Source organism: Acomys minous (genome assembly GCF_964271855.1).
Source record: "Acomys minous genome assembly, chromosome: 15".
Classification (NCBI taxonomy): domain Eukaryota; kingdom Metazoa; phylum Chordata; class Mammalia; order Rodentia; family Muridae; genus Acomys; species Acomys minous.
The window spans coordinates 80,989,504-81,004,828 of NC_140497.1; the positions used below are offsets into that span (position 1 = coordinate 80,989,504).

Consider the following 15,325-nt stretch of genomic DNA (forward strand, 5'->3'; position numbering starts at 1 on the left):
GCTGCCCACAACGGCCTCACACCTGACATCTTCCCCCAGAGGCTCCTCAGAAGGAGCCACGAGCCACCAAGCCCAGCGGAAGTTCTCACTTAATGAACCCGGGGATGCTGGACTTCTGAATCTTATGCCCACAGTATGATAAACACGGGAGGAACGGAAGCCAGGCATCCATTCTGCCTGACTTCATAATGTGCCTTCGTATATTTCACAGGCTCTAAGGCTGAACAGCAGGGGTTCCAGACCACACAGGGGCTCTGGCTGCACTTAAGGATGAGCCAATCGATCCCACCTGCATTAGCTTTCAAGGGCAGAAGAGAGCAGAGAACATGCTGACTGTGACTCCTTTTCCTCTGTGGGACTAGAGATCCAGGCCCTGTCCTATCTGTTTGCTGGCAGCAACTGCAGCCTCCTGAGGTGGCCTAGAGTGTCTATCCGGGAACAAAGGCTGGCAAACCTTTCCCTTGGGGCCAGACAGTAACTACTCTACCAGGTAGTTTTTGTTATAACTGCTTAACACTGCCATTGTGGAGGTGAGAGCGGTGGCCGCAGTAAGTGTGGCTATGCTCTTATATGGACAATGGTACCACAAATTACTGTGGGTTTTTTTTTTTTCAAATATTTTAAAATGACATCTATTCACAATACAAGTAACACACATAATCGGGTCCTAGGCCAAAATATGGCCTCCAACTTTGAGCTGTCCATGCCTACATGCTTCATAACCCACACATGAAGCATCCTGACTGAGACTGGAGAGACGGCCCAGTGGTTAGGAACACTTGCTTATCTTCCAGAGGACCCAGGTTTGGTTCCCAGCACCCACGTGGCAGCTCACAACTGCCTGTAACTCCAGTTCCAGGGGATCCAGCACTTTCTTCTGGATCTTCAGACATAAATCCTTTATTAAAAAGTATCCTTAATGGTGTGTTCTGTAGCATAGGACAGGGAAGTATTTATTTCTTCCGGCCCTTCCCTCTGCTCCACAGTTCTATACTCCTCTAATACGGTGATAAGAACATTGCTGTTTAAACTGACAGGAATGGGTGCTGGTTCTGCAATTCATAGCTCAACACATAAACGCGCATTATCACACTAAAGCTTATTTTGCCATCATATTTTAGGAATACACTGTGAATAGTCTAAGTTCATTGGGGATGACTGTAAGCTATTTTAAAAAAAAATGAAATACAGCAGTTAGCAGTAGGGGACATAACTGTGGCTCCAGTACTCAGAAGACTGAGGCTGGAGGATTATGAGTTTGAGGGTAGCCTGGGCTACATCGTAAGATAAGAGACAGAGATACAGACCCACAGAGAAAAGGAGGAAGAGGAGGGGCTCTACATGCCTTACGTATAAAAGGAGAGCACTGAACTGAGCTTCAAGTTCAGAGTTGCAAGGAACCAGTAGACCCCTGAGGATATCCGAAGCCGAGCATCATCATGAAAATAAGAAATGCAGCCGGACGTGGTGGCGCACACCTTTGATCCCAGCACTCTGGAGGCAGAGGCAGGCAGATCGTTCTGAGTTCGAGGCCAGCCTGGCCTACAAAGCGAGTCCAGGACAGCCAAGGATACACAGAGAAACCCTGTCTCAAAAAGAAAACAAACAACAAAAAGAAAAAGGAAGAAAATAAGAACTGCGTTGATCCCTAAGGTCAGAGTCCTCACTGTGTGTGAACCACACAGACATGAATGCATATACTGGGAAGGACAGCTGCCATGTCTTCTCAGCAATTAGGAAGCCTGTGCTATAAGTGCAGGAAGCAGAGGGAAGGTGAACTCCCTTGGCATTTCGTCCATGGAAAATGTTTCTTTTTGCTGAGGAAAGAAAAGGCTTCTGAAGCTAGGCAGTGGTAGAGCACGCCTTCAGTCCCAGCAGAGGCAGGTGGATCTTTGAGTTTGAGGCCAGCCTGGTCTACATAGCAAGTCCAGGACAGCCAATTAACCAACGAACAGCAACAAGTCTCATCATCCATGTGGCTGAGGCTGCATGAACTGATCCTCTTGTCTCTACCTCCCAGCAGCTGGGGTTAAGGCCTGTGTTACCCCGCCCGGTTTCCTCTGCTTTAATTAGATCCAAACTACAATTCTAAAATCTGCTTCTCTAGTGCGTGAGCGCTGAACGCCAATCCCAGGCTTCACGCATGCAAGATACCACGGTTAGTGTCAGTCCTCAACTTGACAAACCTGGGACGAGGGAAGGAACTGCCTCCATCACATTGGGCTGGTTAGACATGTCTGTGGGGGCATTTCCTTGGTTGCTACTTGATGAATGAGGGCACAGCCCACTCTGGGCAGAGCCATCCCTAGGCCTGGGCTGGGCAAGCCAGCTGAACATGCGCTTGGAAGCAAGCGTGTATCCCTGTTCCTCGGTGACCACTGCTTCCGTTCCTCCCTGGAGGCTCCTGCTCTGGCTTCCTTAGGTAAAGCACTGTAATCTGCAAGCAATAGAAGCCCTTTCCTCCTCCGAGTTGGTTGTGATCAGTGTTTTATCACAGCAACAGAAAGCAAGCCAGAGCACCAGGTAAGCATCTATCGCTGCCCTTCCCCTGCGGGACCTTTTAAAAGTAGTTTCTTCTAGATGAAATCTTTCCCCCCCGCCCCCACCAAGACAGGGTTTCTCTGTGTAGCCTTGGCTGTCCTGGACCCACTTTGTAGACCAGGCTGGCCTGGAACTCACAGAGATCCACCTGCCTCTGCCTCAGAGTCCTGGGACTAAAGGTGTGTGTCACCACATAAAATCTTAATTGCCCAGGTTGACCTTGGACCAAGAGTCAGGCCTTGAACTTGAGAGCCTCCAGCCTGTGCCTCCTGGGGCTAGGATTCACAGGAGTGCAGCAGTACACCTGGCTGACCCGCACTGTTCACCTTCAAATATCCAGTGTCCAAATCCTCTCCCAAAATGTCATTATTTCCATAGTTTTCTTCTATAGTCAGACTCAAAACAGGGATCACTGACTGCCACGGGCTGATAATGGTCTCGTACCCTTCTCCCTGGACTCTCCCTATCAGAAAATATTCATTTAATAACCTGCTGGTATTAGCAGACAAGGATTTATTGTAGAGCCCTGGCAGACCTGGTATGTACCATATAGCTCAAGCTGGTCTTGAACCTGTGACGACCCCGTCTCAGCCTCCTGAGTCCTGGGACTACAACTGTGAATGGAACTCCTGGCTGAAGCAACACAGCCGAGAGAGTAAAGGATGCTGGCATCAGTTTTTTTCTCCTTCCTTCTGAAAATCTAAGCTCTAAAAAGACACATACTTTTACTATGTAACTTCCTAGAAACCAAACCATTGTAGTCAGCTTATAAATACTTGTTAAATTGTTTCAGCCAGGAGTTCCATTCACAGTTGTAGTCCCAGGACTCAGGAGGCTGAGATGGGGTCACAATGTTGAACACATCCAGCACGCCACAGTCCGCACACTAAGAACTTAGCATAGACCCAGCTCTGGATACTCACTGGAGCGCTGCATCTGTACAAAGACGAACGTGGAAGCAAAAGCAAATCTCTACCACGGCGTGTGCGTCAAACTACAAAATGGCAAATGGCAAATGATGCCAATTTCCAAAGAAAATGTTGTAAGGAGAAAGAGAAACATCCAAGCAATGCAATAAATGTGAAATAAAAAAAGCCAAACTGCCCCATAATTACCACATGGGCCATCTGTGAGGAATGCGCTCAGCTCCTTCAAAAAGATGATCATTCTACCCTTTCCAAATAAAAGTAATCAATAATCCACTTCTTCATAGATGCCAACTTCAGTTTAGTTCTTATTTATCAAAGACGCTGAAGTAGTCAGTGCAAATATTTAAAAGCAAGAATATTAAACCTGCACATGTTAACTGCTATTCTCTTGTTCGGTTGGAAACACTTTGGCATCCAAGTACTAGACGGATAGATGACGGTGGCAAGAAAGGGAACGCATACTTCCTAGGGTCATGTGACATCAACTAGCACCAGGGGTGACTAGCACCTCTGCTTCAGAGTCTGAACCAGATCTAGTGAGCTGAACTAAAGCCCACTCAACGGGATGCACCTTATCTGACTAACAGCAAGCAGACTACATAACAGAGGAAAAAGCATACGATGAGGTGCTGGGTCCCCTTACTGTTGGGAACAGTTAGAACACAGGGTGAACTTGAGTGTGTGTTGGGAGGGGGGAGGGGGGATGGAGGGGGAAATGGGGGGGGGCAGGGTGATGGAGATAATATCTGCATAGGAGAAGCAGACACAAACAGATCACGAAAGGCTTATTGTGAGGCGAACAATAATCCCTAAACATTGGTGGATGAACTGAACGCTGCTGCTGCTGCTGCTGCTGCTGCTGCTGCTGCTGCTGCTGCTGCTGCTGCACTGAGAAAGGTGGAGTAGTGGTGGGGCAAGTGATGCTGTCAACACAAGATGGCGTCAGCTGGGGGCTCACCACCCTTCAGGATCAAAGAATGAGGCGCAGAACACCCAGGCATCGAGCTGTGTGGCTGGCGGAGTGCTGGTACGAGGGACTGAGCTGGAGAAAGAGCCCACTCTAAGAATCACGATTCAAGAAGAACATGTGGTCATGGTGGGCTGAATGGAGCATAGGAAAATGCAAAGGAAAATAAAAACCCTAGACAGGGAAAGCTGAAGAGTGCCACTAAATCACACATCCAGACCAAATCAGCAGAGGCAATCAACCAACAGGGACAGTTGCCTGGGCGTGGTGATGCACGCCTTTAATCCCAGGACTCAGGAGGCAGAGGCAGGAGGATCTCTGTGAGTTCAAAGGCCAGCCTGATCTACAAAGTGAATTCCAGGACGGCTAGAGCTACACAGGGAAACCCTATCTGGAAAAATCAAAACCAAAATCTGTTTTAAGAAGGGGGGAAGGGCAGTACCTCTAGTAAGAAAAACTGTCAAAATTCTAGAAAAATTTCAGCCATTATGTTTTTTTTTTCATTTACCACACCACAGATTTTTTAATATCATAATACAAAAATATACATTGAAAAGCACCCAGCCTCGTCTCCCCTCCCCAGAGCCATCATCACCAATTTTTTTTAATATCTTTGTTTACAATGCTACACATCTATAACCATATAGATGAATGTGCTCTATACATCCTCCTTTAAATGACCCATTCAAATGTAATTCTTCAGACATTTTATAGTTCCTAACATATTTAAATAACCAAACATATAAAGACAGAACTACTAATCAAGTCAATGTAAAAGCCACTTGTACTCACAAGCAATCATCCCCTGCACTTCACTGACACACTCAATGGTGGTAAAGCCTGACCAGAAGCCACTGGCTCCTCTGGCACGCACTGACCTTTAGGGCATTCCTCGGATAGCTCGCTCTGAGTGTGTGAGCACAATGGGGCCCATCCCCAGATGGCGCCTTATTCGGGACTGGAAATCTGGGCTCCAACTAGAAAGAGAAGGCAGATTATGAATTAGTCTCTAACTGAGACTGTCTCACTCCAACAGAAACCCACACCTGCTAATCACCTCAGGCCCGCTACTTTTTCCATTCATAGGAGAGGCTAAAAAAAAAAAATGCTCTGCTGCCCATACCCTCCTCTGCCCCAGTCAGGGAGCCTGGGACTGGGGAGTTTCCTCAATGGCTTCTAACATGTGCTAGGGGTGAGAACCACTGCCACAGAGATAAAACATGAGATTTTAGGACGACCACTCCTAAAGTTCTACTCTTAGTACTAAGTAATGGTCAAGTATGGGAACCGCACTTTTAAAATACTTGAGCAAATAAAGAGCTTTAAACCATCAGCGTTTTCCTAACAGGGGACACAGTGACAGGGACATTCCACCATTCCACCATAGCATTGGACAGCTGTTTCCCTCACACTATCTTAACAAGTGTAGCAGCCTTAGACAAACTCACTCTGGACATGGCATTATAGAAGAGACAGAACCAAACACTGAACAGCTATGCTACAGTCTGAACAGTAAGGTTAACTACTTGACTTCGATATTCAGAAGTGAGGTGAACAGATGCAGCCCTCAAGCAATTCAACACACAGACCTCTTCTATAGGGATTACAACCCACAGCTCTTGGGGGGCGTAAGTCTGTACTGTCTAATTTGGCAGCCACCAGCTTTGCGTGGCTTTAGCTCACATTAATTTCAACATAACAGGCAAAACATCCTCCTCACCAGCTTCCCGGCTCACCTGTGAAGTGTGCCTAGAGACAGTTACTTCAGTTACAAACAAAACGCATTCTACCAACAGTAGCAGTTCATGCCCAAGACCACAGCTTCTGGCCCCAAGATAAACAGGACGAAGCTCCTACCACTGCTCTTCCCTGCCCACCTGGATGCTGCTGTCACAGTCCTGGGACAACAGGAAGACATAACAACCTGGCCATGACCAGGTAGACATCACCAGCTATCGGTTCCCCACATGTTTGATCTTCATGTCAAATATAATCACAACCAAATGCAACACCCCTACCCAAGACAGCCTTCCAACAGGAAGATTAACAGTAACATTGCCATCAGGGCGATATGCAGAACAAAGATCTGATCATCCAGGTGAGCCACTCTTCTGGACAGACTTTCCAGCCAAGGCTCCCACACTGAAAACATCTGGGCAGATAACAGAAACAAAGATCCAGGCTGCCTTCCTATTTCAGCAGCCCAGCAACTGAAACTGAAAATGAGGGCTGCTCCATCCCCAGGCTGGTGCCTTGAGCACATCCCTTGGAAGAATGGGACAGTGTCCTCACAAGATGGAGGAGGAGGAGGAGACGGGAAAGGTCAGCTGTTATGTGGAGATTCTTGTGAATACTTTATCCATTTCACATTCTTTTAGTGAGAGCTGCCTGATCACCTCCTGCAGCCATCAGAGCCCAGTAGTTTTAATAACTAAATTTTGGAGATGATACATGCAAAAAATAGCAGATAGTTAAAAAGAAAAATACAAACAAAAATACTTCTAATTTCTGGATAAAGAATTTGAGCAATTTCTTTGTTGTTTTTTTTGTTTGGCTGGTTTTAGTTTTTGAGACAGAGTTTCTCTGGGTAGCCCTGGCTGTCCTGGAACTCACAGCCTCAAGTTCAGAGATCCACCTGCCTCTGCCTCTGCCTCTGCCTCTGCCTCTGCCTCTGCCTCTGCCTCTGCCTCTGCCTCTGCCCCTGCCCCCCAAGGGCTGGGACTAAAGGTGTGCATCCCAAAGCCCCCTCCCCCAACTCCCAGCAGATTTAAGCAATTTCCCAGATAGATCAGAGTAGAAAGTAAGGCCTGAATCTCTACCCACTTAGATTTCATTCCTGATGCCATCTTTGGCTCACTACAGGGTGTTAAATCAATAAATCATGCTAATTTTTCTATGGATTTTCTGCACAGTCTGATAGGTTGGTATCTGACAGTGACTATTAAGTCTGAGTGTGGTACACTTTCCCTGCGGGACTTGACGCACTACACAGAGAATGGCGTGTTATCTCGGATTACTTTCCTCCTACTCTGAAGACCAGCTGTAAACACAAAGGTGTGCTTTCCATCGGGGTCTGCATTTTCACACATGCGAGTTTCCTCAGTCTAACTCTCCAAATTCTTTCCCACTTGCAAGCTGTTAATAGAGAGTCAGCATTTCATTCCACCTCTGCTGGGACACTCTACCACAAAAGCAGCCCCTTACAATAGGGTCAACATGTAGAGAGAGAGTAAGGGTTAGGGTTCGGTCGGCCAATTGCTTGACAAGCCTGAGGGAGCAGTATTTGGATCCTCAGCACCCACAAAGTGTGAGGAGGATGTGATGGCCCGTCCATACTGCTAGCACTTTAGGAAGCAGAGACAAAGAATCTCCAGAGTCAGTCGACCAACTACAACAAGCAAGCACTCGATTCAAGCAAGAGATTGGACACTGATCAAGGAAGACTTTCAACATAGCTTCTGGTCTGCACACACACACACACACACACACACACACACACACACACACACACACACACACACACGAATACACATGGGCACTCCATACATGCAAACCCCTTATACAGTACACATACTAAAAGAAACTTATAAATTTTATGAACCCCATGAAGTAAGTTCTGAAAATCATGAAGAATTGCATTCCATTAAAGCAAACTAGTCACTAGGCACTTCCTTCAAGTATAACTAAAAAGACCCATCTAGGCTAAAACCTGGAAGACAGGCGCTCAGCTCAGACGCTAAGCTTCTGTAAGTCATTCACACTTGCATCGAAGGGCGGACTCAAATCCCCAGCACAACAGAAGTACACCAGGAAGTCCCTAGCAAATCGACCCACCCTCCTACCTTTCAAAGGAGAAGCTTCTCCATTCCCCTTGAATGGATGTCCTAACAAGTAAACGCTGAGGCTGACACTCTGTGACTTGTGAGACCATGAAGGAGACCATATCCAACCCTGCCTCTTATTTCTCCCTTTCAGGATTGTTACAGAGAAGTAGAAACAGCGGATGCAAAGAGTTTTACTCAACACCAGCATACTGTATGATAAGTAGCCTTCCAAAAATCTCCTTTCAATTCTCAGTCTCTCTGAAAACATGTTCTCAGAATTTAAAAATTAAAATTATGCGGTTGAACGAAAGCTACACACTACTGAAAAATTAACCCATGCCACAAAGAAAGTAGACTTAAAAGAAAATTATTGTCGCCTTTAATCCCAGCACTCGGGAGGCAGAAGCAGATGGATCGTTGTGAGTTCAAGGCCAGCCTGGTCTACAAAGTGAGTCCAGGATAGCCAAGGCTACACAGAGAAACCCTGTCTCGAAAAAAAAAATTATTGTGCTGAATTCACTGTATCTGCCACTCTGTGAGTCACTCTATGGTTCACCTGTTAAAGACTCAGCGCTCCACATCCTGGATGCCCTGAGAGGGGCAGCGCCGCCCCACCACCCTCCTGCCACCATGGTGCTCTCCTCACCACAGGCCCACACAGAGGAGCAGGCTGACCATGGACTAAACCCCGCCGGCTCCATTCACAGAGGGGAACAGAAGTCCATCACCTGGTACCTGGGTAACACCATGAATGATGTGGTCTTGGTGGGAGTTGACAGCAAACGGGCTGAGCTGCTACTTAGAGATAGAAAAGAAGGGAACATTTTCAAGCATAGGGACCCATGGCAGTTGACCAAAACTCTACTGTACCTTCAGTGATGGATGGTGCCGTTTACAGGGAGAAACACTGGAGTCCATGGCTGCCACCCTGGCACTTGTAGGCAAGCCAAAATTCAACGCACTGTCCACATGAACGATGGCTTAGATACCCAACCTACACTACAGTTAGGTGGGAACTACCTCTTGCCTGTTCTTATAGAATTTACAGATGAGACTGACTGACACACCCGCCGTTCAGACTCTTCAGGAAGAACTGGCCTGCTGTGCCGGGAAACAGTTCCTGGAAGGAAGGTAGAGACGATGACCAGCATCCAAGCCACGCAGTCTGTACAGCTTCTCCTTTCTTTTGGGGACCGTGGGCTTTGATTTCAGCCTCATCTCACTACGGAGTTCCTTGGGTATGGGACTATTTGTTGGAATGGATACTTCAAAATGAAGCCTAAGCACAAGAGTTAGAACGCACCAGAGTAAAGAGGAAATGCAAGCGTTCTCATGTAGCTAAGCAAAGCACGTAAATTCCTATTAGGATAGTCCAGAAAGCTGGCTGGGCATGGTGGCTCATGCAAGGAATTCCAGCACTTGGGAGGGAGAGGTGGGAAGATGTAGGGTTCAGGGCCATCTGAGGCTCAGTCAGCTTGAGCCCAGCTGGCTACAAGATGGATAGATGGATGGATGGATGGAAGGAAGGAAGGAAGGAAGGAAGGAAGGAAGGAAAAAAGATAGGGAGGCAAGTATTGGTTAAGATTCCATCTGCCACCAGTATAAGGTGGAACAGAAATTCATTAAATCAGCAAAACGTATAAAAACGCCAGTATAAGCCTTTTTAAAAAAATAATTTAATCAACACTGTATGTGAATTATTTATCACATCATAAATTTAATATGATTCTTTGACTGCATTTATGTTTCCTGTTTGTAGAGTGCGTGCATGTGCATGTTCTAAAGAATTTTAAAATGTTTTAGTAAATAACAACTTTCATGCATCAAATTTAACTGGGCCCAAAAAGCTATACCTCAGTGAACCTTGATACAGCTAGGACGGCCATTCCGAAGCTGCAGAGATTCACACTGGGTCTTATACTTCACTATCAAATCTTCTACTGTGCATCCTACTGAAAGGTAGCTACCACTATAATGAGAGCCATGAGGGCTCTGTCTTCATGAAAAAGCCAAAGCAACCATAGAGTACATTTTTTTTGTCGTTGCACCATGTGATACCCTTTGCCACATGATGACACCACATGGAAGTCTTTGCCAAGTCAGTGCCAAGACTTTTGAGCTCTTCAGCCTGGTAAGCTTTAAGTTATGCTGTCCCAGGTACCTCCTGGTGCAGTAGCAGAAAGGTTGCTAAGACAGCGGTAAAGCAAGCAGGCCAAAGCCAGGCGTCTAGCAGGTGTGGATCACACAAGTCATGAGCACTCTGCACACGTAACATCACTGTGTCACCTCCCTGTCAATTAAGGCACGGGACTAAACAGAATAAACTACTGTTACCTAGGAGTTTGGGGTTACCTCTTTTTAGCTTACTAGTCTTATTAACAAAATAATTTAGAGCCAGACTTAGGAGGAAGCTAGAAGACCATTTCATTAGAGTTTGAAATAAAACCTCAGCAGGTGCCAAGAGAAGATGGCAAAGAGGAAGAGAAAGATGTGCCTTTTGGTTAAGAGTCCAAGAAAGCAGGAGGTTCAGCAATGGAGGCACATGGGTGACAAGGACATGGCGGGGGGAGGGGGGGTGGCTTTAGTCAGAGGCTCCAAGAACGAGTGAGAAAGCCCAGAGCATCATGGAAAGCATGCCTAAGCCAGTGTCTGAAGAAGGGAAAGTCACACTAAAAGTCAGCAGGCTGCGGGTGAAGGCTCTATGAGCATGGAGCATGGAGGAGCGGCTTCTAGAAACAGGTACGCTATTTCATTAAGGGGTAACTATTCCTCCCATTGCCTTAGTAAGTGTTCAGGCGAGTCAGATTTCCTGGAGCGTGGACTCCTGGACACTGATTGACAGGCCTGGCCTATCTATAGAACCATGAGAAGTTTCTGATGTTTAAAACCCTCCCAATCTGTGGTGGTTTTGTTAGAGCAACCCAAATGGGCCAAGGCCTTTTATAGGCAAACTGGATCACTCTTGTGCTGGAACTAATGATATGCCACGGCATTCTGAAATGATGTAAACAGGTTACGATGCAACCACTGAGCAGAATTTCCTACTCTCTCTAGACTGGCGGAGGAGAGAGGCAGGGGCTTTACTGCAACACTGTTAATGGGAAATGAAGGGTTAAAGGTTATGGACAGGTACTGGAAACAGAAAAGGCATTCGATGGTGGGGCCTCTTTCTACAACACAGGGCAGTTTGCATCCACTGCTTCGATTTAAGAGGAAAGAAAGAGAAGTGATGGACAGAGGAAAGAAAAAAACAGAACAACGAGAAGCATATTAAACATCGTTTCTACGCCTAACTGTTCAACGTCACTTCTGACCCTGGACAATGAAAATGGAGCTGAGTCTTTTATTAATTATTAAAAGCTGAACACACAGATGTAAAAAATAAATTGATGATACTGTTATTTTGTTCTACTCGTCAGACTTCAAAAATATCTCAAAACAAGCCTTTAAGACTTTTGCTATGTAAGTAGCAGTCTTGAAAGCTGCCGCATCAAAGTTATTGTAGACAGATAAAAACATGGGGAGATCATATATGAATATTTCAGGAACAGTTTCATACATTTCACATATGAAACCTAAAACCACACATGAGGGCTTTGAAAGTATGGTAGTACATACCTTTAATCCCAGCACACAACACTCAAAAGCAGGGAGATCTCTATGAGTTTGAGGCCAGCCTGGGCTACACAGCAAGTTCCAGGGTAGCCAAAGTTATATAGTGAGACCTTGTCTCAGAAAACAAACAACAAATATAAACCACATGAGAGTAGTGAGACAGTGTGCATTCATATGACAAGAAGGCCAGACACATCTACAATGAGAGCAAAACATGGGGAAATAAAAGAATGTTTTATGTTTACTATGAACAGACTGGCCTAGACACTAACCTTACACAAGTAACTCACGCTGTCTTCAGTATACAAAGTGAGGCTCAGAGGCAACATTCCAAAGTCATACAACTAGGAAGTGCGTTTGCTACCTGCTCACTTCACAGAGAGCCAGTGGGAAGGTTTAAATCTCTCTCATACACAAAATAATTAACAAAAGTAAACAAAAAAAACATACATACAAAAAACATACAAGTCGTATGGTGACTTGGTCTTAACTGTCAACCTGGCACTGGCTAGCATCACCTGGGGAGCCTCGGTGAGGGTCTCGATTAGGTTTACCAGTGTTTGGGGGGGGCGCAATTGAGGTGGGAAGACCACCTTTGAGTGGCACTACTCCCTAGGAAGGAGGTTCTGATATGTGCCCCTGCAGAGAAAATGAGCCGAGCACTAACTAGCACCCACGAGTCAAAACTCACTGCTCTGTGCATGACTGTGGATAAGAAATGATCACTTGCCTCAAGTCCTTTCACCTTGACCTCCCTGTGGTGATGTATAGATCTCAAATTCTAGGCCAAGCAAACCCTTTCTCCCTGAAGTTGCTTTTGTGGGGCTATCGTATCAGAGCAATAGAAAAATGAACGTACTACACACAGACTGGTGTTTATGTGTGTACATAAACAAAGCAAGCTTTCTGGCTGCCCTTTCTCACTTTCATACAGTGAGGACAAGGCTCGTCGTGCATGCATGCACACTCAAAGCTGTGTTTCTTGGGTCCAGATGACCCACTGCACTCTCTTCCCGAGGCCCTGATTTCCAGAACTGAGCATTTACTCTACTAGATAGGCAGGCTGCACATAATCAACATGTTGAAAATAAACTTAGGATTTCCCTCTCCCAACGGCCAGTCTCATTTAACGGTAGCACCCGTCTACTCCAGCCATCAACCTAGGTTATCATCCTTTCCTGTCTCCTTCATCAGCTCTGCTGACAAGCGCATCTCAGCTCCATCTTTCTTTCTTTTCTGTATCACTTAAAATGTAACCGCCATGTCCTCTTTTCTTTGAACTACAATGGCCTCTTTCCTGCTTTTTCAGCTTTTCTCCCGCCCATGATTTCTTTCTTTTGCAGGCAAGATACCTCTGGTTAACAGAAACCCTAATTGGTAAATTTAAACCCAACAATAGCTCCCAGTGTACTGAATAAATTCCACCCTCCTTCTCATGACTCCAGAGAATCTGATCCCTTCCTACCTCTCAAACTGCGTTCCACTCTCTGGCTGGGCATCTCCCGGCATCCTTCCAACGCCTCACACACCAACTGTTCACACTCAGGGCCTTCTTTCTTTGCACGAGTTCCTGGCACACAGAGCTCTCAGTTCTCAGCTTTAAAGTCCACCCTACTGACAGTTTTTCTGACAATGCAGGTACACCTCCGACACTTTTGTCACATCTTCCTTCGTCCATCCACAGACTGCAGTTATCAATTTTGCTAAATGCCTATGCACTAATCTAACTCCCCACCAGACCATGAACTCCAAGTGGGCAGAACAAACAGGCCTGTCTTGTCACAATACTCCATGCCTAGAGAAATACCTGGTGTATAGTAAAAACTCAACATTTTCCTGAATGGGCAAGAAATGAAGGCTTAAAAGGCTTTAATTTTTGTTTATTATATATTGTTCTAGGCCATGAAGTTTAAAAGACTATTTTTTCTGTCAAACATGCATAAATGCATTTCACAGAACGGTTTTGTCTTAAAGATACAGTGGATGGGGCTGGAGAGATGGCTCAGAGGTTAGGAGCACTGACTGCTCTTCCAAAGGTCATGAGTTCAATTCCCAGCAACCACATGGTGGCTCGCAACCATTTATGATGAGATCTGGGGCCTTCTTCTGTCGTGCAGGCAGAATGCTGTATACATAATAAATAAATCTTAAAAAAAAAAAAGATACAGTGGATTTTGCAGCATACTCCTTTTACAAGCAACACAGAACTCAACAGATAATTTTCACATTTCTAAAATCTCAGTTAAAAAAAAACTGAAATAAAATTATAAATATTTAGATAGCAATGAAATTAAGTATATTTATATGTAGCCTGGCTACTTTGCATCATGAAAAAATTAAGCAAAAATGTTTTAATAAAAACATTCTTTAAAACATCTATTAACTATTTCTAGTGGACCACTGTTTTAATATCAAGAAAAGTCCACTATGGTCAGGTCTAAAAACAAAAGTATAAATTACTATGTTGACTATAAAACTCTTTTATACTCCTCCTTTGAAACACAAGTCTAGTCACCCTCTCCTTCCACGTGGCAGAATACAGCAAAAGAGATGATGTGAGGCCGCCTCCTCTGCCTCTCTCTCATGCACCATATGTTCCTTTTAAAGGAAGCCCCTGTCCGCACTGTGAAGACCCACAAGCAACCCTGTAGAGCGTCCCACGTGAGCAGACAATGGGCTTCCTGAAGAGAACCAGTAAGAAACTGAGCCCCTGTCAACAGCCGTCCTGGAAGGGAATCGCAGCCCTGTCACAACCTTAGATACACTTAGGCGATGTCCTGCCCACAATCTCCTGAGACTTGGGAAGCCAGCAGCACTTGGCTAACCCGTCCTGAATGCCCAGCCCACAGGAATCGGGAAAATAGATGTGTGTCTTTCTAAGTGGGCAAGTCTGAATAGCATCGTCACGTGACTAACACACATCTATTCATTTAATCACTACCGGTCTGCGCCTCCCTGGTCCTGCTCTCCACTGGGCTACATCCCATGGAACCCAGAGAAGCATAAAATACTATCAAGGAGGGAAAGACGCAGTCTCGCACTATTGTGTCAGCGCTCTACAAACACACAGATACATGCCAGGTAGGGTGGCTCACACCTAAAATCTCAGTAGCTGAGGGACCTCAGCAGGAGGCTTGCCGTGACTTTGAGGCTATTCTGGACTACATGGCAAATACTAGGCCATGCGAGACTACATAACGTGAGTTTGACCCAAAGAAAGCAGAATAATAAAAAATACATAAATAAAATGAAATAAATATAAAATCTTACCTATAAGACTAAGGAAACAAAATAAAGTGCCAGACGGGGAAGAGAGAGAGACGCTGATCTGGAAGAGAGTAGAAGGGGAGCGGCCGAGAATGGCAGGCGACACACAGGAGACACGGGTTCCAGTGGGGATAGAAAGCTGCTGGACGTCACATTCTGGGCTTTCTTAAGTCTTTTTTTAG

General features: G+C 45.6%; 1 protein-coding gene across 8 annotated transcripts in view; it reads right to left on the reverse strand.

Moving 5' to 3' along the window:
• The window catches only part of WDFY3 (WD repeat and FYVE domain containing 3), a 237,044-nt gene that overhangs the window by 174,745 nt on the left and 46,974 nt on the right, over positions 1 to 15,325 (reverse strand). Inside the window, exon 2 of one of the 8 annotated variants that reach the window (XM_084759373.1) lies at positions 5,316 to 5,414. The exons of the other annotated variants lie outside the window; for them this stretch is intronic. The gene's annotated coding sequence lies outside the window, so the exon portion shown is untranslated. The remainder of the gene's footprint in view (positions 1 to 5,315; positions 5,415 to 15,325) is intronic. 8 annotated transcript variants of the gene reach the window in all.